Consider the following 25444-nt stretch of genomic DNA (forward strand, 5'->3'; position numbering starts at 1 on the left):
GCCAATTCCGGAGACTCAAAAGGAATTGTACCTCAAATGACCGATTTGAACAGGAAGCATCCATATTAAGGGAACAGTTCAGAGAAAAGAAATACCCAGAAGCAGCACTTGAAAAGGCCCTAAATAAAACGAGGGAGCTAGACAGGAGTGCTTTCTTTCTAGAACCATCAAATATAGAAACCAAAGATGCCGAACATCAAGACACCAAATTAGTCCTGCCCTACAACTCTAATTACAAACACATAGGCAAAATTATTGCCAAACATTGGCACCACTTACAGGACGACCGACTAATTGGCCCCTTATTACCTCCAAGACCGCCTATAGTGTATTCTAAGGCACCCAACTTAGGTCTACAGGTAGCTCCGACTGTGAGAGCAAGGAATGGTAGCTCCCAACCTACTATATGTCCTGAGATTAATGGATTCTTTAGGTGTGGCATGTGCAGCAATTGCAAAGCCACACAATTCCAGAGACGTACTGTTATAGTAACATCAACAGCAAATGGATGTGAACATAAAATCAAAGACACACTCTCATGCAATTCTGAAAACATCATATATATCATCGAATGTCCATGCCACAAACAGTATATAGGGAGGACTTCCAGAACCCTAAAAAAGAGAATAACAGAACACTTTTACAACATAAAAAGGGGTTATGACAAACACACACTGTCGGCCCACTATAAAGAAGCACACCAAAGTAGACTGAGGGGTACAACTTATGCAGCTATACAAAAGGTGGAGAAGGATTGGAGGGGAGGCGATTTTATATCCAAAATGTCAAGACAGGAGTCCAGATTTATCTTTGAATTTCAGACGCTTACACCCTATGGTCTCAACGCCGAACTAGAGATCTTCGGTTTTCTGTAAATAATGGGGCAGTGTATTCTTACATGATGTAAATCATGTACCTTTGGGAGGCAGAACGTATAATACGGAAGCATCTGATGCTACACATTATATCCCTCAAAAATGTGTGCGTCGGGGGTATTACCGACGGACGGTACAGTGCCAGACTGTCTCATCAGTGCCTGGACCGCCCCTTGGTGACTCCCGTCACCCCATTAAGATCTACCCATTCATGTGCGTCATTTATTTATTTATTTTTTACTCTGTTCAGTTTTTTTTTTTTTTTTTTCCTATATGTGTATGTGGGTATATCAATTTTTTTTTTTTTTTTTTTTTTTTTTTTTATTTATATACATACATGTACACGTATGTGCAAGTTGATATAAACTCATGTTATATACGACACACAAACTGGGTTCAGCCCTAGTAGAGATAGGGGAACCGACTTAGGAGAATCAGAATTCACACAGGAGAGAAGTCACATTGGAAAATCGATCTTGAAATGTGAACTCACACAGGAGAGAAGCCATATTGGACAACTAGACATATAGAATTCACACAAGGGAGAAGCTACATCTGCACACCGAAGATGTAAAACATGCATAACCCCACATCTATTCTAAAGATGGACACTACAGGATCATGTTGGAACATAGAGGGGACTCAACAACGAATCTCTTTATGTATATACCTACACATGGGGAGCCACTCATCCCTTTATAGGTCCAGTTAAGCACTTCTATCTTCTGACCTGAAAAACATGGCAAAACCATCCGGAACGATCCATTACGGGTCTTGTTGTTAGATTTGGAACAGATATAAAGTCCAAACAGACATGGCTGCACCAGAGTTATCCAAGTTCTCTGCTGAGGAAAGGAGCGAGTAGATCTCCTGAAACGCGTACAAGAACCAAGGATAACAGAGCCTTTTTATCATTTACTGATTATATCCCGAACTCAAGCCGTATCTGCCTGGACATTCAAACCAAGCGGCAGTTAACAAGAGCGCGCGCTCACATGCATGTGGATGCTGCAAACAGCATGAGACAACCCACTGTGCTGAATCAGATCTCAACTGCACGGATTGCATAGAAGCCGCACTGACTGAGACTTGGACCGCCGCTACAATACTATATTGGACCGTGGGAGCTACCGCCGGCAGGGTGAGAGGTGGACATTCCACCATTTGTCATTTATAGCACCTTATCTCACCCAAAGTGTATGATCTGAAAAGTAAGCTGTCTCACTAGGACACTAATATAATTATTCCAACGGCCATCCAGCGATACGAGCCTATGCCAGACTTCTTGATTCGGGACTACTGCTAAATACATCTAGGTGAGCTGCCTGCGCTGGGCCCGGCGCAGGCAACCTCACTAGGCTCCATATACACACAATTTTTATTTTATCTTATAGATTTTATCCATTTTTATCTTTATACTAGTTAGGCATTTATATGTGATTTTTATGTATTTCCTATGCATATAGACTGCTTTCTACTATTAGGTTTACCTTACTAGGTTTTTTACAGCGATGACCTACTATCAATATGATATATAGATTCAAGCAATAAATGTTGACGTACAATTTATACAGGTGCACAAATCATATGTCTTGACAGTGTTTGTAACACACCACCTGCTTCTAGAGAGCCCTCTATATTGGTACATACTCATTAATATCACAGCATACTGACTGACACCTCCACATACTAATACCACCACACACTGACTAATACCACCGCATACTGACTAATCCCATCGCATACTGACTAATCCCACCGCATACTGACTAATGTCACCGCAGACAGACATATTAGGCTCCTCACTCTGACACCATCCTCATCTCTATACTAACTGCACATCTGTACTGTCCCCTTTTCATTTAGTGGGTAGGCTGACTCTATGTGACCCCCTTATTGTATATGCATCCCTCTATGTAGCCCCCTTATAGATGGCCCCCTCTCTCTTATCCCCCTCTCTTATAGATGGCCCCCTCTGTTATAGATGCCCCCCTCTCTCTTCTCCCCCCTCCTTTATAGATGGCCCCCTCTCTCTTCTCCCCCCTCCTTTATAGATGGCCCCCTCTCTCTTCTCCCCCCTCCTTTATAGATGGCCCCCTCTCTCTTCTCCCCCCTCCCTTATAGATGCCCCCCTCTGTTATAGATGCCCCCCTCTCTCTTCTCCCCCCTCCTTTATAGATGGCCCCCTCTCTCTTCCCCCCCCCCCTCCTTTATAGATGGCCCCCCTCTCTCTTCTCCCCCCTACTTTATAGATGGCCCCCCTCTCTCTTCTCCCCCTCCTTTATAGATAGCCCCCCTCTCTCTTCTCCCCCCTCCTTTATAGATGGCCCCCTCTCTCTTCTCCCCCCTTCTTTATAGATGGCCCCCTCTCTCTTCTCCCCCCTCCTTTATAGATGGCCCCCTCTCTCTTCTCCCCCCTCCTTTATAGATGGCCCCCTCTCTCTTCTCCCCCCTTCTTTATAGAAGGACCCCTCTCTCTTCTCCCCCTTCCTTTATAGATGGACCCCTCTCTCTTCTCCCCCCTCCTTTATAGATGGCCCCCCTCTCTCTTCTCCCCTCTCCTTTATAGATGGCCCCCTCTCTCTTCTCCCCCCTCCTTTATAGATGGCCCCCTCTCTCTTCTCCCCCCTCCTTTATAGATGGCCCCCCTCTCTCTTCTCCCCCCTCCTTTATAGATGGCCCCCCTCTCTCTTCTCCCCCCTCCTTTATAGATGGCCCCCCTCTCTCTTCTTCCCCCTCCTTTATAGATGCCCCCCGGTCTCTGCAGCCCGCTCCTGTTACCTCCTATTACCGCAGCCCGCTCGGTCCGCCTCCTGTCACCGGAGCCCGCCTCGGTCACCGCAGCCCGCTCGGTCCGCATCCTGTCACCGGAGCCCGCCTCTGCCCGCTCTGGTCACCGCAGCCCGCTCGGCCCGCCTCCTGTCACCGGATCACAGCCTCTGCCCGCTACAGTCACCGCAGCCCGCTCGGCCCGCCCCTGACGTGCGCCGCTAATCCAATCAACGTGGAGCAGCGTGGTGCACGTAACACGCGTTCCACGGCCGGCCGCAGCGGCCCCACGCTGCTCCGCGTTGATTGGATTAGCGGCGCACGTCAGGGGCGGGCCGAGCGGGCTGCAGTGACCGGAGGGGGCAGAGGCTGTGATCCAGTGACAGGAGGCGGACCGAGCGGGCTGCGGTGACCGGAGCGGGCAGAAGCGGACCGGGAAGAGAAACGGGCCGCGGCGGTGATTTTTTTTTTTTGATGCAGCCCGGGCGGCCCACAGACTGGTAATCTGGCCAGCCCAGCGGGCATTTGCCCGGCTTACCAGATTACCAGTCCGGGCCTGTGTAAGAGTAAGAACATCCAAAAGCATCCAAAGTATTACAGGATTATTTAAGATTTGCATAGCCAAGTACAAACAAATGGCAATGTTTCAACCTGAAGGATCAAGGTTTGATAAAGACCCTTGAGGTCTTTATGCCGGGTCTGGTATTATCTTGTGTCACCTCAATGGCCTGCCCACTTAACCAATCAGTGGACACTGCTTTAACCACTGACTAAGTAGTATGTCCTTGTGCCATCACAAGCAAGTTTTGTGAATATTAACCAGGCTTGTTCAAAATGGTGGTGGCAAAGGAAAGGAGAAGGTTATTATTGATGGACTATGATTTATCTGCTTAAAAAACATTGACCCAAAGAGAGTGTTATGCTCCTATTCAACGGAGCGACGGCAGCAGATCGCTGCTATATCAGTCGCTTGTTTTTCAACATGTTGAAAAACAAGCGACTGCAACGATCAGCCGACATGAACGATGTCGGCTGATCGTTGCACTCTATTCCACGGAACGATTATCGTCCGTAGCGGTCGATATCGTCCGAAAACGAACAATAATCGTTCCGTGGAATAGGGCCATTAAGCTTCTCCCTGTGTCAGGATCAGTGGACGTGAACCCACTCTGCCATGTGACCGTCAGTCCCTAAGGGCATTGTTTAAGAGTATCCTCTGTTCTTCACAACAATACAAACAGGGTAACCGCAAAGATAAGGAGGGTCTCAGAGTAGCATTCAATGATGTGTTTTATTCAGTCCACCATAAATATGCAACATTTCAGCGGATGCAACCACCTTTGTCAAGCATGAAAAAAGTGACAAAATGCCTGTTTAGGCTATGTTCAGACAACGTATATTTTTGTAAAAGTACTTTTTACGAAAATATATGTTGCCTTGTCTTCTATGGAATCCCGGCCAGAGCGTATACACATAGTATGCGCTCCAGCCTGGATCTCTCGCAGCGCAGTAGAAAACTGACATGTCCGTTTTCTGCAGCCGCTATTCATTCATTGGATAGCGGCCGCAGAAAACCCTGTCAGTGCACACTATGGATCTTTTCAGAGACCGGCCACTTTATGAACATGGCTTAAATATACACAAAGTGCTGATTGGTTTTCATACATGTGTAAGACATCAATTAGTGTGTATATTTAAACAGGCTTTTTTGCACTTCTTATTCATACCCAAAAATATCCTGCAAAAACACCCTCCCACCAAAAATATTAATCAAGAGGTGTGAGAGCTGTTTTGCATATCCTTGCTGCTTAAAGACCAAAATACCTCCTCCTGGCCTTAGTTAAGAACACTAAAGCAGCTGCCTCCCCTGAGTGGCGCTTGGTGGATACCAGGAGTTCTAAACAGCTGCCTCTGCGTATACCCCGGTCATCTCCAGGATCCTAATACTGAGTCTGGATATACAGTATGTCACTCATAAAGGCCTTTTGATATATAATGTCTTTCTTAAACCTTTAACACACTGTTTCTCCCAGGACTAACATTTCCAAGTTCAGTGTTCCAGTTATCTTTAAGTCACCTATTTCCAAACTAATGGATTCATTTAAAACTGTACAGCTCTGGGCAGTTAAAACACCAGCAGCCTTCACCGCTATGCTAACATGTCCTTTTGCACATTGTTACACATCAGTGGACACAATAATGTTTCCTACATCTGTACTTGACAGTTAAATTGCTTCTGGACTGCTGATGTAGTGTAGCAAAAGTTATTCTATCTGCTGGAGCATTACAAAGTGCCAGGTAGTATGTTCCACATTAACAGAACTGCTTGATATATTGTTAGCCGAGGCTGTACTTACCAATATCATGTTAACAATTCACCAGATCATCCACACAATATCTGTATTGCTCCTCTTGAGCAATAGATCTAGATAGTAGTAAGTGCTAAGAAAATCCCGCTGGGTATTTCTACAGCTTAATCACTGCTATTTTATAGATCTCCACCAAATGATTAATTAAAGTGATCCTCACAAGGGTTTTGTTCTACTGTTATTTTTCCTCTTAATATGCTTTGTTCAACTGCAATGATTTTCAACATCAGTTATTTTCTGCTTCAACGCAAAATGACCGGGTATAGCTATAATACATTTTTAGCAACTGATGCCTTGATCAGCATTCTCTGTGACCATTGAGAAACACAGTTGGAAATCTCTCTGTTGGATAGGGATTTTAACCCCTGTTATAAAGAGGTGGTATGTACATCAATATAATAATTTATTGTGCTAAAATAAGCTTTTACTGAACACAGTCTGTGGTCTACTCCTCATTGCCCAGGAATGTATATAAAGTAACCTTCATAAAAGTCACATAAATACCGCCCTAAAGATTGAGTAAGCATTCAGAACAAAATGTTGTTTTTTTTTTGTTTTTTTTTGTTTTTCAAATTAGGACCTAGTCAATGGTTACCCATGAGGTGGCTGGGTCATCTTTGATAGTTCTAGTATTTAGTTCACAGGCCATTAGATACTAGCAGTGTGCCCTCTCTGGTAAGAAAAGGGATAACACCAAGAGCACATCTACACAGGGTGCAGAGGTAGCATAATGGTGGCAGCAGGTATACTTTAGTATATAAATGACACATGGTGTAAGGGGCAGGGTTAATAATTCAGCAATATGGCTCAGGAGCTAGTCATGTCTAGAAAAAACTTTCTCAGTGCAGAGTATAACCTCTGGGAGGTCCGTTTTATTAATAATGCCTAGAGGTGATCAGTTAAAGATTTCGTTTTGAACCCATGATGATCAGTTGTACATTTAGGGACCTGTACCTAGTGGTTGCATAGAAAGTATCTTCTCAACTTTGCACACAAGGTCTTATTATTGTTGTAGGAGACTAATGAGCAAGGAATTTGATGGAATGACCTTACCATTATCCGTGTAATTCATGGTCAGGAGACCCTTCTTTTCTGGGCTTCCTCACATTATCTCAGCAGTTCACATACTATCAACTGTTTATTTGAAAGGTTAGTTGCATAGCATGTAATATAGTTGTCACTGTGCTAGAGAGGATGGGTTGGTAGAAGCTGCTGGTGGAGGCTGGTGCAGATAATTTATTTTTCTGCCCCCTTTTGTAAGCAGCCTAGTTTATACACTACAGATTTTATACCCAATATTATGTTCCTTGTTGTGTGTCTCTTTAACAGCAAGGGGATAAATACTACCAGCTCTCCCACATTTTTATAAAACAACAATGGGGTGTTCTTCAGGCTCTTGATTTTTTTTTTTTTTAGTCAATGCAGGCTATGTTCACACAATGTCTTTTCATCTCAGACGTTATTTAGCAGCCTGACCTCCCCTTAGTGCACTGACGGTTGTTTGTACATTATACTAGTTTGGAATTACTAATTGGACTTTGGCTGTGCTTAATTAAAAAGTCCATTAAATTTAATAGTAAAAACGGAGACAGAACGGTAACAAAAGGAAAACTGTGTGTGAACTATAAATAAAAAACGTCCGCTCTTACAAAAGACGTCCGAAAATAATGATCATGTTCATTATTTTGACGCCCGCGGCAAAACGTCCGTTATTCAATACGCTGTGTACATTGGACAGCCGTGTACATTGCAGTCAGTTAAATCTCGGCAAAAACGGACGTTATTTTAAATATGAAAATCAGCCGCCTTTTTAATATTTTTGACTTTGTGTGAACATAGCCATAGAGTGATAGAACCCATCAAACCATACAGACCACATTTAAAGACGTTATCCAGCGCTACAAAAACATGGCCACTTTCTTCCAGAGATAACACAGTTCTTGTCTCCAGTTCAAATGTGGTTTGCAATTAATCTTCTTTTACTTCAATGGAACTTATGGTGTGTTTAGACAGACAGATTATCTGACAGAGCTTTGAAGCCAAAGCCAGGAATGGATTTAAAAAGAGGAAAAATAGAAATCTCAATCTTTCTTTATTCTCTGTTTAAAGTCTGTTCCTGGCTTTGGCTTCAAAACTCTGTCAAAAAATCTGAGTAAAAACACCATAAATTGCAAAAGCCCACCGAAACTGAAGACAAGAGTACTGCTTTCTCTTCAAGAAAGTGGCCATGTTTTTCTAGCACTGTAAAACTCTAAATGTAATATGTCATTTTGTCTTTTGTAATTGAAATAAATAATTTCCCAGTCATGAATGTATCCGTAGTTACTGTCATTAATGCAGTATGCCTTTAGAATATCTCATCACTCATTTGGCATACAAATAGCTGTACACTTACAAATTCTACTGGCATCAATACAAACCTCTTTATTTACTATTCACTTTAGTGGGAGCTGAGCGGCAGTAACCCGGAATAGCAAAAACACAAAGGACAGAGGTAACTTATTCCAGGCCTGTTCATTGCATAGATCCTAGAGCAGTGGCTCTGATGATCAGCAGTGCTGCTGGGTGTTGACATCCCACCTGTGGGTAGCTCATCAATGTTAAAAATCCTTTTCATTGGCTATTAGCGGTACAATGAAAATGTGTTTGCAGACTTTAATGATCAATTTTCCATTAAAATAAGCATGCTGTCAGATAGGGAACTGGGAAGACAACAGACTGGTGCAACCCTAACACAAGCACCCACCCCAGCTTGCCCTACCTACTTGCCACAACAGCTCTAAAAGAACTGCGGACAGCTGGGTGGCCTTCCCTACGCTGCAGTAAGTGCAAACACAAGACAAGACAAAACTCACACAACAAAAGAATAGTCAGCGGGCAAGGTTGGCAACAAACGGGCAGCAGAAGTGCAAAGTAAGAAATCCAAAGGTCAGAATGACTAATACAGATAGTAAGCAGATAGAAGGACAAAGCACTAGGAACTAGGCGCAATAACGGACGATAGACAAGGTAAACGGTAAAACAGAAACCAGAGACAATAACAAGATGATCTGAGGACAGAGCAAGGAACACTGAACCAAAAGATAAGGAATAACAAGAAACAGGAAAATATAATTAAACCAGGAATACAAACAAAATGACAAGAGGCTGGATCTATCTGACAGACAAGCTGCACAAGACTATCAAGAGCCCAGACTGAAGGAAGAGAGAAGCTTATTAGGGAACAGATGTCCTGGACTACAAGATGTCTTTGGCGCAGAGGTCGGATCTTCACCGCAGAGGGTGGCACTGATGCCTTTTCAGGCACATTCATAACACATATAATATATTCATATTATAAATAAAAGTCAAAGACAGGAACTGGTCAAGTCCTATCGATGCCCGAAGCAGTGGTTTCAGAATGCACCCCACAATCTCGGAAGTTCAGCATGATGCAACAACAGCTCTACTGTAAGGTGCAATGTGTGATAGAAATACGCTATATTTTTACTCGGTAAAGCCCCCACTGCTTTTATGTGTGTAGTTTTGAGATGTAAAAAAATCAACTCCTGAATTCTATGAACTATGTGTAGCAAACATAGTTTTTCAGTAAACTGAGCGTATCATTTGAAGTGTATGGGTAAGGTAGATATGACAAGCCATTTACTACTGGAGTATAAAACAAACTTTATTGGTATCGTTAAACGTGACCTTTCTGTTCACTCTAAAAGAATAGCCTGCACTGTGGTGCTAACAATTGAAACCACTTAAACTACACTGATCTATAGCAGGATCCGAAAATTAAACCTACAGTATATCCCATGTTTTAAATTATTTTACAAATATCTTACCCAAACAAGCCATGCAGCTTGGTAATGCTCTTTGTTATTCTCAAGAAACAAGATACATACACTAAAAGAATAAAATATAATAAGATGGGTATATGTTTGAGGCTAGCTAGTCTAATTCATCACAAGTATTTAAATGTGCATAAAAAGCCTATAGAAGGTTTTTAAAATAAATAGATGGCCCAGAAATAGATGCATAAGTCTTAGTTGTATTTCTGACCATTATGGCATGCATCTCTTTTTCTTGTGTGTTATCTGTCTCAACGTGATACACTCATAAAGAGTTGTACTGAAGGTCACCTATACAAAGCTGTCACAAAGAGCAAACTGGGGGCAGTGTAGCAAAAATCATAGACATTTGTAATTTTTTTAGGGAACTTTTGGACCTAATAAAAATTTTTCAAGCCAATCTTTTTGTCAATGTAATTTGAATAATCTCATTATAACATGTTTGCAGCGATTAGAGCAAGCTTGCTACATATGGGTTAAAGGATTACTGTCAAGGCTATGTAATACATCCCGATTGAGCAAGAAATATCATAGCTACAGTATAGTATTGAGGTCCAGAAGGGGAATGGGGCATGGGGTTAAGCTGCAAGTGACAACAGAAATAAAGATTACTGTCTGATATTTCCAGTTCTCTTGTCTAGCCTCCAGTTACCCATGGGTGCAATACATACAAATTGTGTTCATGGTACCACTCATATTACTGATTGGATATCAAAAAGGGTAGATGGTCTTTCATAATGACAGTAGGAAGATTTTTGTTTCGACTTTGTAATGTATGTTATGTACAGTATGTGAATCGCCCCCTTCCCCGTGTTCCCCCAACCCCGCACATGGACCCGGAAGTGTAGTGGTACCATACATACCTGATGCACACCGTCCCCGATCTTCTGCTGCTCAGCCGTGATTGGCTGAGCACAGTTATGCTCAGACAATCACAGCTGAGCAGCCGATGACGCGGCAGAGGGGGAAGATTACATCTTTGACAGAAGATCGGGGACGGGGACAACGCACGTCAGGTATGTATGGTACACTACACTTCCGGGTCCACGTGCGGGGGTGGGGGAACACGGGAAAGGAGGTGATTCACATACATAACATGCATTACAAAGTTGTATAACTTTGTAACGTGTGTTGTTTTGTGAATAATGTCTTAGCGCCGCACTACCCCTTTAATCAGGCCATTTGTCAGCCTCTAAAACAAATGTTAACTTGTATCTAGCGAGAGAGGTTTTTGCCCTTGTGGGCCAGTTCTGATGATATGTACATCATATATATATATATATATATATATATATATATATATATATATATAAATATATATATATTATAATGTATGTATGTGTGTGTATATATGTAGGATGCATAAACTTAAAGTAATCTTCCTCCAGAAGGATAGAGGCCTTGCTCCTGGACAATGTATACAACTTTACAGCTTGCTGCTCAGTATTTGCTGAGATAAGCATTTTGGTGGCATCAGATGCAAACTCTCTTCCTGCTGGAGCAAGGCTACTTCACATATTTTCCCCAAAATAAGCAGATAATGGTTCAGTACTTTCCAATGTAGTTGAATTAAAGTTACTCTGCAAAGACTGGGACAAGATTGGTAGCTCTTGCAGCTAAAGTGCTATGACTAAGTACAACTAAGGGTATGTTCACACTGAGCAAATACAGCAGAATCCCATGGCTCAGTGTGTCTTTGCCCGTCTATGGGAGAGCATGTGCTCCTCCGCTGCTGCGGTTCTCCGCTCAAAGAAGTGAAGTATCACTTCTTTGAGTGGAGGGGGGAGGAATTGGATGCGTGCACCTCTCATCCGCTCACTGTAGGACACTGAGCATGGCGGGATTCCACCGCGGAGAGCGCCACTGAAGAATTCTGCCGTATTTGCTCAGTGTGAACATACCCTAAAGGTGAGTGTGTTAGATAATATGCAATGAATCAAAGGATCAAATACAGCAAATTCTGAAAATCATGGCAAAAATACAGTGGTACCAAGATTCAGTGATGCAATATTTGTAAAAGAAAACACCCTTATTACTTTGATGTGGGATCCTATGATTTGTGGTGAATATGATAAAATACTATGACGTGTATGTATTTGAAGTGTGCAATAAAGTCTGCTCTAGCTTTATGGCAGTAAATGAAGTTTTAAAAAGGTTACTAGATACAGAGTAAAAATTCAATTTATATGGGCTTCTATCTCAGAGATATACAGGCCCAGATTTATCAATCTGTCTGAGACAAAACTTAGATTCAATTTACATAAATCTCAGACCGATAGCAACCAATCACAGGCCATTCTGGGAAATGAAAACCGAACTGTGATTGGTTGCTTGTAAGCAGAGAGTATAAAGTGGACTTTTTTAGAACACAAACTTCGCCTCAAACGTGAGACAGCGAGGGCATTTTTTCTGTCTTTAGTCTATTGAATTGTGGAGAAAAGCCCCTGCACAGGATTACTCACACAGTGAACTACAGTGCCCAGCAGAACTTTTACTTGTAAATGCTTCCTTGGTTTAAGTCACAACATTTCCTTGTAACACACCTCAGCCAGGAGGGATAGCTAGGATTCATGGGGCCCCATATCAGTGATGTGGCAATAAAAAAAAAAAAAAATCTCACTGACCAGAGGCAGTCACAAAAGTGACTGGCAGAGCAGAGAGCCAATGGCTGTTTGCTCTGTCAATCCACTGTATTTAACTATAAGGGCCCATTTGGAGCCATTATGGATAAATACATAGGTGCAGGAGCAGACTAACTTCCGGTTTACCCCCCTATGTACTGCATTGTGTAAGTGATTCAAAGTTCAGAAGACAAGGAGATATCTGCTTTACTGCTCCTGCATTGACAACCCCTGACCTCTGCAGGGAGCTCTGCAAATTTTCCATCTTCATTACTGCAGATGGAAAACAGAGGGTTATCAGAGCAGTGAAGCAGAGAAGCAGAGATCTTCGTCTTCTGCTTGTTAACCTTTTTTGTGTTGCAGTATGTAAGTAAACGTTGGGTCACTTAAACACTGCAGTACATAAGGGGTTAAGCAGAAGGACACAGGACATCTTCTTCCCCTAGCCCCTCTCCTGCACGGGCCCCATATCATATGCCTACCCTGCCTCTATGGTAGCTATGCCACTGACCTCAGCACACTGCAGCAGCTTCCATCTCTTCTCACTCCACACTACCACACTTCCTGTCTCCCCTCTACCTTGTGCTTCACTGACCAGCACCTCCAGCAGTCACTCCCAGCCCACTGCTGCCAAACACCACGCACAGCTCTAGTGATGGCCACACCCCCTGGCGGTAATGGTCATGCCCACTTACGATGTGTTAGGAGTTCTGGACAATCTTTTGGGAATTTTGACTGGTAATTTTTGGTCATATGGACATGGCTATGTGGTATATATGGTTGTCAGCATATTAGTATGTGGTAAGATTTAAAAGAATACTGATAGCTCAGTCATATGGGGTGATCTGGCTTTAAATTCCTAATATGACCAAGTATAGACCACAACTTTGCTGTAATGGTGGTATGTGGCACCAAAACTTCAGCAACGCTAATATGGCAGCAACTGACAATACCTAATCCTGGATGTCCAATTAGTATCAATTTGTTTAATATCTATCAATCTCAATGACTGCTTTAGAAGGGATAATGTGGTATATGTTCCACATATGTTATATGTTGGTATATATGTTAGATGTTGTGACAAGCTAAGTCTCACTAGATTCTGAAGTATAACTGGCACTTAAGATACGAGTCTAACCTCTGATCTATCCTAATGGAGATGCACAGGCACACATGCATTATACAATATTATGAGGAAATGTAAAGAATTAGTCTAAAGATTCATCCAGAAGCTTCCAAGGGATTTACTCACTTTATGGAAATATTTAATAACACATAACTCCATAAAACACCTGGGACAATGAACCTTCTGCCTTCAGTATTTCTGAGTGATTTCAATATGTCATGTTCCATTTGAAATGCAGTGTGAGCACATTTTCCCAGCGTATTTCTCTCAACAGTTTCATAAAGCTTGTTCACACATACATTACGACTGTCATGCAAACTGCATGGAAAGAGGATGAAACATAATGCAGCTATAAGGTTTATTAGTGCTCATCACTATATATCCCCCGTGCACATCTGAATGTACATCTATAGCCGAAAAGTCTGCAGCATTGATATAGTGATGAATACAGCAGAGAACAAAGAAAGTGTGATAAAAAGACAGAGGTAAAGAGAGAAACAAAGATTAGATGAAAAGAAAGACAGATGGGGTAAGAATAAGAAAGGGACAGAGTAAGATGGAGAGAGGGAGAGATGGGGAGAGAGATACAGATTGATAATGAGAAGGAAAGATAAGAGACAGATCAAGAGAAAGAGACATATACAGAGACAGACAGAGAAACAGAAAGATGGAGATACAGAGGAACAAAACAGACAGGTGCGGATGAGAGCTAGAGAGAGCACTGCAATGGTTACATTCTAACTGTGCAGAGGATTATCAATCTGAATGTGTATATTATGACACTTTTATTTTCCAGCTGCCTTTACGAGTGGTATCCCCCCAATAACAGCAAGCAAAATCTAAATTCACACTGTTGCCATGCAAAAGCAGCAGAATATATATCAATGCTTATGGCAGCCAGTATTCTGCCTATAGCATAGGAGATTGTGCCTGCTGACATGATGCATGGACACCGAGGCCACTTAATTTTCCGGTGACATCACATTACATCATTGCTGCTCATAAAGGGCACAACCTCAAACCTGGTAACTGTAGTATATACATTTGCTTAGTATAATATACAACGGCAAGTAAATTGTTTTAATAATCCCTTTTTACCTGGCGCATAACATACAAAGATACACCATATAATGGGTCCCTGGACATAAAATAATAAATAAAGTTTGTATCCGTAATGTAATATTTACAAGCATGCAGCATCTTAAAGCAATCCATACCATCAATACCATACTAATTAAAATGTAACCACTCAGGGATGCATCATCCTCACTTCTCTATTTCTATGAAGAGGCTAAATATAGATTTCTATATGTTTTCATGAAACGCTATAGTGAACCACTTCTATGTTTGCTTGCTCTTTTTGTTTTAGCATACAAAATCATCTATTGATCGGATTCTGTAGCTGGTGTTAACATAGCGCTGTTTCCCCATCTAGGAAAAAATCCCATCCCTATAGGAGCAGGAGTTAATTTCTTTCCCTGTCAGATTACAGCTGCTTTGTACTTTTCTGCCCATTGAATGGTTTCCTCTGAAATAATTCAGCATTCCGCCGTGGAGTTAAACCGGGCTATTTTGTATGGGAGCACAGTTTTTTTTATGACAGACAAGCATCAGGCTAAGGCTCAGTAGGACCACCAGATTCATTTCACAGTGCCGGGGTTGCAATGGAGAATCAGTCTCTGGGGTCAGAGAAAGTGTGTTAATCTACTTTATCTGCTAGCTTACAGAAAATTGCATATTTAAGTCTCTTGTTATGAAACAGCTCCATCAGTCTCCAATTAATGTGTTCTACAAGCAGGATGAGGCTGTGCTACCTTCTCCAGCACAGTGTACAGCTACTGTATCCTCTCCTCCAGCAGCAGCAGCATCAGCAGCAGCACTGAGAAGCAGTAGCACATTGGTTAACACTGTACATAACCTCCTCACAAATTGCACAGCTTCAGCAGCTACACATCCATTAGTCTGGAAAAGACAGCGTTCCCAAGTGGCTCCTGTGCATTTTCCCCCCAATTCTCCTGTCACCATCCAATCCTCTGTATGCTCTCTCTGTATGTAGGGAGTGTTCAACACTAATCAGGTCAATGATCATCCTTAGTCTCAAGGGACCTGACAGGAGCCTATTGCCCTAGTTAGAAGATCTCTCTCTGTCCAGGGCACAGTGCTTGGAAATATTATACAGAGATCAGTGGCACAATACCACTCTGTACAAGAGAAGCTCTCAGGATTTCAGCTGGGCTATAGTCAGAAGGAGAAGGGACAGCACTACCAGCACTTGCCATATACCTGCTGGGTGTTGGGTTGGCTGCTTGGACCTCAGGACAGAAAGCATCTCAATTAAGGTAAGTGATCCTTTATCTGAGCGAATGCATCCTTCCAAGGGCTGTGTATTGAAACTTCTGAGTAAACTGGCAGTCTGCACTGCAGCAAATCAGCCTTCTATCTCTGTCAATAAAAAAGGCTTTTATTTCTCCCTTTACTATTTCCCTGATACTATGCTGTCAATTTCTGGAGTGAACTGTTTGCTTTGACCTTTTCATGTTGCTGGTGTGCTGCCTTGAAGGCTGTCTCTAAGCTTTGCTAAGCAGATTGAGTCATCGTCTTTAAAGGAAATGTTAATATCTTTTTATCAGAATGTGAAAAATAATGCATTGGTAGGATGAATCTCTGTAGAATTACATTTTCTTACTTTGGACAGAAACTTTGTAGTGTGAGAGAGTCATCATGGAGAAGGTTTTATGGAAGGAGTTAAAGAACTAGTAATGGAAACATTAATTGGGTGTTAATGGGGGGGGGGCGGAGGGGGCTAATATATTTTTCTGCTGACTAAATAAGGGACCGGGCGTAATCTGGTTGTGTCCGTCTGCAGGTTTGATATCAGGGGAACATGCATTGGGATGAGATTCTAGCATAGTGGATATCTAGAGCATAAAACAAGCCGTTAATGTCAGGACTGTACTATGTTTCCATCTCTCTTGAAGAACGTTCTTATTTATAGAATAGTTGACTGTATTAATAGGTCTACGGTACCTAAGAGACAGTGTGGAAGAGGCAAGATATCTGTTTATTGCAGATAAAACATTTAGAATGCTGGATGATATGAGTTACAAAGACAACAGCTTGTGAGCTTTCCCCATATATCTCTGTACCTTGATCAATGTTACATTGAATTACAGGGAAAATGAATAAATCATTTCTAGGTTATTTCAAGGCAGGTGAATCTGTTCTCCCAGCCCCCATTGACCAGTAAGAGGAAAGAAATATGATAAAGTGTTAAATCAAGAAGTCAAGCCAGATTAGGAATCAGGTATTTCATCCTGTCACTCTGCATTCAAAGTTGGCGGATGATAGTCAAGGACTCTTTTTGTCAGGTTAAGGTCACAGATTTAGGTCTCCCAGAGTCCATTGTCCTCTAGTGACTGACTTAAGATATGTGTCATTAAAGTGTGATGGAGACGAGAACGCACTTATCACAATTGTTATACAAAATCAATGACTATTTTGTGGATTTTAGACTTATGGACATTCTATAGAGAAATGCATGCGTAATAGCTTATGTATACCATTTTGCCTAATAACTGTATGTTCATTGTGATATATATTATTAAACTGAGTTAATATTTACTGGTTGACTTTTATATAAAGTACTTACCTAATATATTAACGGTCCATAAAATGGATCACAATCTGCCAAATAAGAGATGTAATGGGACAGACATAGAAGTACATTAATCCCATCTGTGTGTTAGTGATAAAGTGTTCTGTAAAAATTGAATGTACCTCTGTTAATATCTGAAGAGTGGAAGATATACAGAGCAGTTAATGGAGTCCTCTAAATATCAGAACATATACCATCATGCGGTTTAGCTGGTTGCTTGAGCATTCTATAGGATGGAGAACTTTTCTGTGCATACTGAGCAGTGCCACATAGTACATTTGGCTAAGTTATATTAATGAGACAATAGTTTTATATTAAGTTCAATGTGTTAAGAGATGCTAAGTAGAATAATAAGGAACAGGTTAATGTGAACAGATTAAGTAAGGATTGAGTATAGCGTTCATTAAATAAAGGGACACTTTACAAAGAACATCTCTGAAATGATGGCACAAAAGTTTAGACTGATCTTTTATTGTAACTTATGCTAACTTGAAGTGTTGTGACCAAACTCGTCAAGGAAAGTGAAAAAGTGTAAAGCCTAGAGAAAATGTGCTGCACTATCCCCTGTAATAACATACCCCATATTTGTAGTCACTGCTTTTTAAATCCATCATTAGAGACACTAATTAGGACAGGATTACTGAAGTTCATATATTAGCTTAATATAAGCTACATACATAATACCTACAGTACCTCTCCTGAATCTCCCATCGACCCGTGCTCTCGGCAGGGCCATTTTAACAGCTGCTACTGCCCTAGGCACTAAACATAAAGATGCCCCATCGTCACTTACCAATTAGCATCATGATTTTCTAGTTTCTGAACATCACATTAATATCTGATCAATCTTAGCCCCCCCCCCCTCAAAATTACACCAGATTTACTGGTCAGAATGGGAGATGGGAGACCATAAATATAAAAACAAAGAAGAAAAGTTGTCTTTTCCCCTGCTTCTTTGTGCTGCCCCCCTGCAAGGTGCTACCCTAGGTACCGGACCACGGGTGCCTAGTAGTAAATATATGGCCATAGCTCTCGGGCCCTGTTCATGTGTAGTGTGTGTGTGTGTGTGGGGGGGGGGGGGGTAAGTTGTTACTAGAGAAAACAGATTTCCTGGGAAACAGTGGATTGTTCTTGACCCTTTTTTTCTCAGTGGCAAATCAGGACCCAGTCAAGCTGCCCCATACACACTGCATTACAAGAAGATAGCTGATGGCCATATCACTGAAAGGGAACCAGTCTTGGGTATTGTACATATAAAGACACTAGTGCCCAAGTACTTGATAAGAGACATTATGACCTCATATTTTGGCAACTGCTTGTGCCTTTATGGCTATGTTCACACTCTGTACAAGCAATGGCCATTCCGCCGTTATTGCTACCTTACAGCTTACAGCTAGAATTCAGGATCATGATGATTATTTCTGGCCCTAGGTAGCATTAGCCAGCATGGGCAGCTCAGTGGCTGAGTTGTTAGTACTGTACTGTACTGTACCATGTTCTCTCCGTGTTGGCCTCTGTTGAGGGTGAAATTAGGAGGCCATGTTACAAATTAGATGGTTGGACTATCCCACTTAAATCTTTGCGTTAGGCCAACACATACTTACTATGTATAGCCAGATTGTGTCCCTGCCTTTACCTACTCACTGATACAGAAATGGTGAAAACTGCTAAGAACATGTGTATGGCAAAACACACACTTTTAGAAGAGCAGAGATCAGATTGGTCTAGGAATGTAATTTTTGAGGAGACACAATACATACACTATCATAGTTTAACAGGTCACAATGATATGAGTCATAGCATCCAAATGACCTTGCAACAATGGTGGATTCCTTGGCGCTCAAACCTCCAGGCACAGTCACTCCACTTCAATCAAGATGCAGAGATTTCCAGTATTTTTGCCAACCAGATGTGTTCTTTATTGCTACGCGTTTCAAGGGTTAACCACCCTCTTCATCAGGCATCATGATGCCTGATGAAGAGGGTGGTTAACCCTTGAAACGCGTAGCAATAAAGAACACATCTGGTTGGCAAAAATACTGGAAATCTCTGCATCTTGATTGAAGTGGAGTGACTGTGCCTGGAGGTTTGAGCGCCAAGGAATCCACCATTGTTGCAAGGTCATTTGGATTTCAGTCCTGATCCCACATCCAGGGATATCGGAAGGTGGAAGGCAGCAGCCCTCCTTATATACCTACAAGCCTACATTAGAGTCGTGCCTAATACGTACGACCTAACAAGGTGAGTGTGCATTTGTGTGAATTTACACATACACATCTCACAGGGTTAATCCGCCTGCACATGCAGCGCCACTGTGTTTCCTTTTTTTCTTTTTATGTACAATGAGTCATAGCATATCATTCTAGTATTCTAGATTTCTGATCATAATTTGCGTCCGTCATTATCAATAGACAGCAGTTATTTCTCATAGTGGCAACATAGCCTAATAGTGTCTTATTTTTAGTTTCCATGCTATAAGACATACTATTTATTTATGCGTATTGAATATTGAATTTGTTTTCAGAAACTTTAGTTAAATCTGTAAATCTGCATTACAATGCTTATTTGTTAATATGGAGGAATGAAATACATTAGTTGCTGCAAGGCTCAATACCATTAATCCTAAAGCACTGTGCTACTAAATTAGATATAACATCTAAAAAAACGTACATTGCTCTGTTCTCTGTATGGCAGCCATATGTTTGGGTCCAAAGATGCTGGAGGGGCAGGGGGCATCATTGCATGCCGGTAAAGCCCTGACCCAATGCCCCATACCAGATTTACTGAGGTGCACCCCTCTCAGTAAATCCAGTTAACCTGCCTTATTACTGAAAGCTACACAATGTACACAAGCTCTGTCTTACCCCTGCTAGCAGCCGTAAATAGTCATAAATCAGGCACAGAAGGAGTCACAGATTTTTGTGCAAACCAACTAGCAGTACAGTATGTTGGGGGCACGTTTGATAAATCCCCCCCCCCCCGATGTGTACTGCTTCCTGTGAGATCAGAAAACCCTTTTCACTTATTGTAATTATACTGTTGATTGTTAAAGCCATATCTATGAAGCCAAACTAGTCATCAGGAAAAATCTGAAAAAAGTTTCTAAGCTCAGCCAGCAATATGTCTTTTCGATGGGGATAGATGCAATGACATGTTTGTTTCTTAACCCATAAAGTATATGTTCGTATATATTAAGTCTAATATAGGCACGCCTTAATTGTATCCATAGGCCCCTGTTCACTCACCTGGGGCCAAACCAAAAAGTTTCAACATTAGGGGGGGGGGGGGGGGGGGGGGGAACTCGCGCATGGAAGCGAAGGCACGCAAGCTGATCACATTGAAATGAATGGCAGGCAGGACTCCCTGGCAGAGAGCTTCGCCACAGAAATCTGCAGATTTTACTTTATGTGAACAGACCCTAAAAGAGTGTGTTATGTGTCTGTTCATACTATCATTACTATCTTCTTAGTGAAACATGGCAAATCTTAAGGATTGGGAATTGTGTCTGCAAATCTGATTTTCCCAGAAGAGCTGGATTTCCCCCCCTAAATTTTTTAATAAAAAAAATAAATAAATAAAAAAAAATATATATATATATATATATATATATATATATATATATATATTATATGTGTGTGTGTATATATATATATATATGTATATTGGCACATATCAGGATTCCATATCCCCTGAATGTAATGTAAAGAGAAAATGCTTTGTGAACAAAGCTATACAGCTTAGCCATGGAGACCACTTTTGTCACCATAGGAAAAGTAGGAAACAAGTGCACTATGCTGTGTATTGTGTTATTATGTACAGAGAAATGTGTGTGTGTCTTTGATGTTACCAAACATTTATTTACCTTTCTATCCAGTGAAGGATGACAAAGATCAAAGCCACATTATTGCACATCCAGTAATTTTTTTTTCTTTTAGCAAATACTAGCGGCACCTGTTTTGCTACGATAACCTCATGAGCATGCTTACGAAGAGAGATCCTCTTGTTTTAACAGGACACTGCTTAAAAAGTTGTCTATTGGTTTCAGATCTTAGGAAATGAAGAGGAGATAGGGATGCAGCTTCAGGAGATGATAGAGTGTAATTGGGGATCGACGAGGGATGTAATAGTATGGGACGCAATAAAAGCCTATTTGAGGGGAATCTTAATTAAATCTATTAGTAAGAAGAGATATGAGTTCAAAAAAGAAGAAGAGAAGTTAGTGGAGAAGGTAGAAGAATTAGAGGAACAATATATAGCCAATCCTGGAGAGATTACAAAAGAAAGATGGGAAAAGACCCAAAAAGAGTATACAGATATGTTAGAAAGGAAGGCAAGAAATAGCTTATGTTTTGGGGTAGGGAGTGGCACTTAGGGAGTGGGAAGCCTAATAGACAGATTATGAATATAGTAAGAAATCAAAAAGAAAAATATGTCCCATTGATACAGGAGAGAGGAAGGGAAATAAAATCCCCAGAAGGAATATTGGCTTGCTTTTCGAATACTACAAGAAGCTGTATAGTTCGGAGAGTAGGTGTTCGCAGAAGGAGATACAGGAATATCTAGAGAAAGTGACTCTTCCGGTGTTATCTGAGGAAAAAAGGGAGATATTAGAGGCTCCCCTATTAGAAGAAGAATTTAGTGAGGCCCTGGTGCAGTCACGGGGGAACACGTTGCCAGGGGGTGACGGGTTGCCCTATGAGGCATATAGGAGATATAGGAAATTTTTGATCCCAGCACTATACAGGGTGGTGAGAGCGTCCCTGGAAGAAGGGAAACTACCAGACTCTATGAGAGAGTCAAGAATTGTGGTTATTCATAAGGAAGGAAAGGACAGTAGCAAAACGGATTCCTATAGACCGATATCCCTGTTAAATGTCGATGTAAAACTATATGCAAGGGTATTGGCCAGTAGGCTTAAAAAGGTGCTGGGGGATCTGGTCCACCCCGACCAGAGAGGATTTGTTCCTGGCTGCCATATAAAAAATAGTATTAATAGGTTGTTCCATAATATGCAGGTGGGTTCTGAGGGGGGCTCCCACTCTATCCTGTCTTTGGATGCCGAGAAGGCCTTTGATAGGGTAGAGTGGGAGTTCCTCTGGGCGGTGCTCGGAAAGATGGGTTTGGGGGGAAAATATGTGGAAATGGTAAAATTGTTTTTTGCGGAACCACGGGTAGTAGTCTCAGTAAATGGATTAACATCAGAAGGGTTTACTTTAGAGAGAGGAACCAGACAGGGGTGTCTGTTGTCTCCCATGTTGTTTATTCTGGCAATGGAGGCTTTGGCTTTAAGGATAAGGGAGGACCTTAAGATAAAGGGATTTGGAGTGAGAGGGAGAGATAAGGTGAGTCTCTTTGCAGACAATATGTTGTTGTTCTTGGAGAGCCCCGAAAACCTCACTGGGAAAAGTTATGAGGATAATGGGAGAATATGGCAGCCTATCGGGGTTAAAAATAAATTGAGAGAAATCTATATTGATGCCCCTCTCTGGTCCGTGGGTGGACCGGATGGTGCCACAGCACATTAAGGTTAGAGTATTGAGGAAGAATGAGAGCTTTAGGTACCTAGGAATAAAAGTAACAAATAAGGTGGATGAGTTTATAGAAAATAACTTAGTTCCAGTAATGAAAACTTTAAAGGAGAAGGTTGGAGTATGGGTAAAATGGGTTAGAGCAAAAATAGATAGGGTAATGTTGATTAAATCAATTATACTGCCTAAACTTTTGTATTTGTTAAATTCCACCCCGGTTTGGATAGACGAGACTTCATTTAAGAAGATGGAGCAGTTATTAAATAGATTAATTTGGGGGAGAAAAAGGATAAGAATACGTCTTAAGAATTTTTGCCTCCCTAGGGGTAAGGGGGATTTGGGGTTCCAGATCTGACTGTACTTCCTAGCAGCCCAATTACATTTATGGTGGGAGGGGGAGAGTATACCCTTTATACAGTGGGTCTTGAGGAGAGGGAGAGAGGTGAGAGGAGGGATAATTAAGAAATTGGAATCTGGACAGCTGGGAGAAAGAGAGTGGGATAAATTTCCATCGGTCCAAATGTGGGCTAAAAGTTGGAAGTCAATTAAGAAATAGCTTAAAATAACTAGATCCATAGATAAAACACCACTATGGGAGAACACCAACTTAGAGGAAATTGCGAAATTAAAAGATGTAAAGGGTCTAAGGGAGGGAGGTATAGAAAAGTTGCAAGACGCATTTATAGGGGGTAAGTTGAGATCATGGTTGGAACTCCAGAGAGAGTACGGTCTAAAAGGTATAAGTTGGCTGGAATGCTAAAATTTGCCTATTTGGCGTCGGAAAAGAAGGATCCTTTTTTTTTATACAAGAGTCCCCAGAGGTATTAACATTATTAGAGAAGAGGGATAGGAAAAGGGGTTTGGCAAGGATTTATGCTAAATTAAGAGAAACTTGCTATAAGATATGAATATCAAGAGCAGGGGTAGATGGGAAACGGATTTAGGAGTATTTTCAGAGGAAGGATGGCAACGAATTTTGGAAAATATTAAGTCAGTGTCTCTAAACAGTAATCATCAAATGATCCAATTTAATATTGTTAATAGACTTTACTATACTCCATCCTTCCTGTGTAAAATAAGGAAAAGAGATACTCCCAGCTGTGCCAGATGTGGGGGAGGACCTGCGGATTGGTTACATCTAATGTGGGACTGTCCCAGAATAAGAGAATACTGGAGTGCAGTAGTAGAAGAAATAGTGAGAGAGGTGCAGTCTGGGATCTTGTTTACCCCGGGTTTGGTGCTATTGGGAGAAGATACCCAGGTTGAGAGGAAAAAAGATAGGGTGAGATTGAATAAGTTACTATTTGTTGCTAGGTTACAAATAGTTAAAAACTGGATATCTCCGGAAAGCCCGAGTGTGATAGGATGGAGGAAAGCTTGTGGATTATATGGAAGATATGAGGGAAGGAGGAAGGAGAACGAGTTAAGGTTATGAGAAGGAAGAGAAGGAGGGTTGAGTTATAACATCTATGGAAAATAAATAAATAAATAAATAAAACGTGCTCAGTGGGGGGGTGGGGGGTGGTTAGGGAAGGGATTGATATTTGATTTATAAGATTGTGTGTATGTTATTTATTTTTTTTTTTTTTATAAAACGAATAAAGATAATAAATTTGAAAAAGTTGTCTTCTGTACTTTTCCTCTCTAATGAGATTCTGTGTAACTGGGGGAAGCAGCTCCAATGTAAATGAGCTTGTTTGTGAGCCTTGTAACTTGGAGCTGTAAAATTGCATTTTGCAAAGGTCACATGTGTGAAAGTTAAACTTACTCTTCATAGAAATGTCACTGAGTTGAAATAACAATGACAGGATTCAAAAATGGACCATGTGATTAAGTGACAGATTCTGCAAAAATGATGATTGCAGCAACAATTATTATTACTGCTTGTCGTACATGTATTTGTCATATATGTTCTGTATCTATATTTGGTTGCATCATTAACAGATGAGCTATAAAGATGTGTGGTTATAGTTTGGGGGTATAGTGTATAAGGGTTCTGGCCCATGTACAATCTCTGTATCTCTGGTGGGATTCCTAGTTACATACCATCCAACCTTGTAAAATGTATGACTTAGTAGAATTTTATCATCATTTTATTAGGTAGAATAACTTTTTGAACCTAATCCCAGTATAGTAGATATAATTGTACACAATACAAGCCTAATGCTGACCCTAATATTTAAAATCCTCAGTGTTAGGATTACCCACAGGCTGGTGTTTGAAACGTTTTTTTTTTTTTTTTTTTGTGCTCAGTTGTTCTGCTTTAGTTACATATAATCCTATTTGGGATATGAATGAAAATACGGTAGCCACCAATAGTTTAGTCTAATGCTATACAGTACATATAAAGTGCTAATTCTAAGAAGGATTTTTTTTTGCAAAACATAATCAAACCATCCAGTTTCTTTTTCTACATCAAAACCCTCTGGTTGTGCCATGCAGAGGAGAAATGATAGCTAAGGGGTTTATTAATTCTAAGTAGTACTTAAAAAGGTTTTGGATTGTTGTTGTTCTGGTTTCCATTTGTTAAGGGGATTGATGATTCTGAAAACTCTCACAGACAGTTTCAATGTCCAGGGAGCTAATATGTAGTTGGTCAGCTTCATTGAATGTAGAAGAGTTGTGATAGTGTCGATGGGTGTCCACATGATTTCCCCTTTAGTTT

At 41.2% G+C, this 25444-nt stretch overlaps 1 long non-coding RNA gene across 1 annotated transcript in view; it reads left to right on the top strand.

Annotated features, from left to right (window-relative positions):
- The window catches only part of LOC138784619 (uncharacterized), a 40519-nt gene extending 31996 nt beyond the window's left edge, over positions 1–8523 (top strand). The window contains exon 3 of the long non-coding RNA XR_011361890.1: positions 8458–8523. This is a non-coding gene — a long non-coding RNA (uncharacterized lncRNA). The remainder of the gene's footprint in view (positions 1–8457) is intronic.
- The last annotated feature ends 16921 nt before the right edge of the window (positions 8524–25444 follow it).

This window comes from Dendropsophus ebraccatus, chromosome 2 (genome assembly GCF_027789765.1).
Source record: "Dendropsophus ebraccatus isolate aDenEbr1 chromosome 2, aDenEbr1.pat, whole genome shotgun sequence".
Taxonomy (NCBI): Eukaryota; Metazoa; Chordata; class Amphibia; order Anura; family Hylidae; genus Dendropsophus; species Dendropsophus ebraccatus.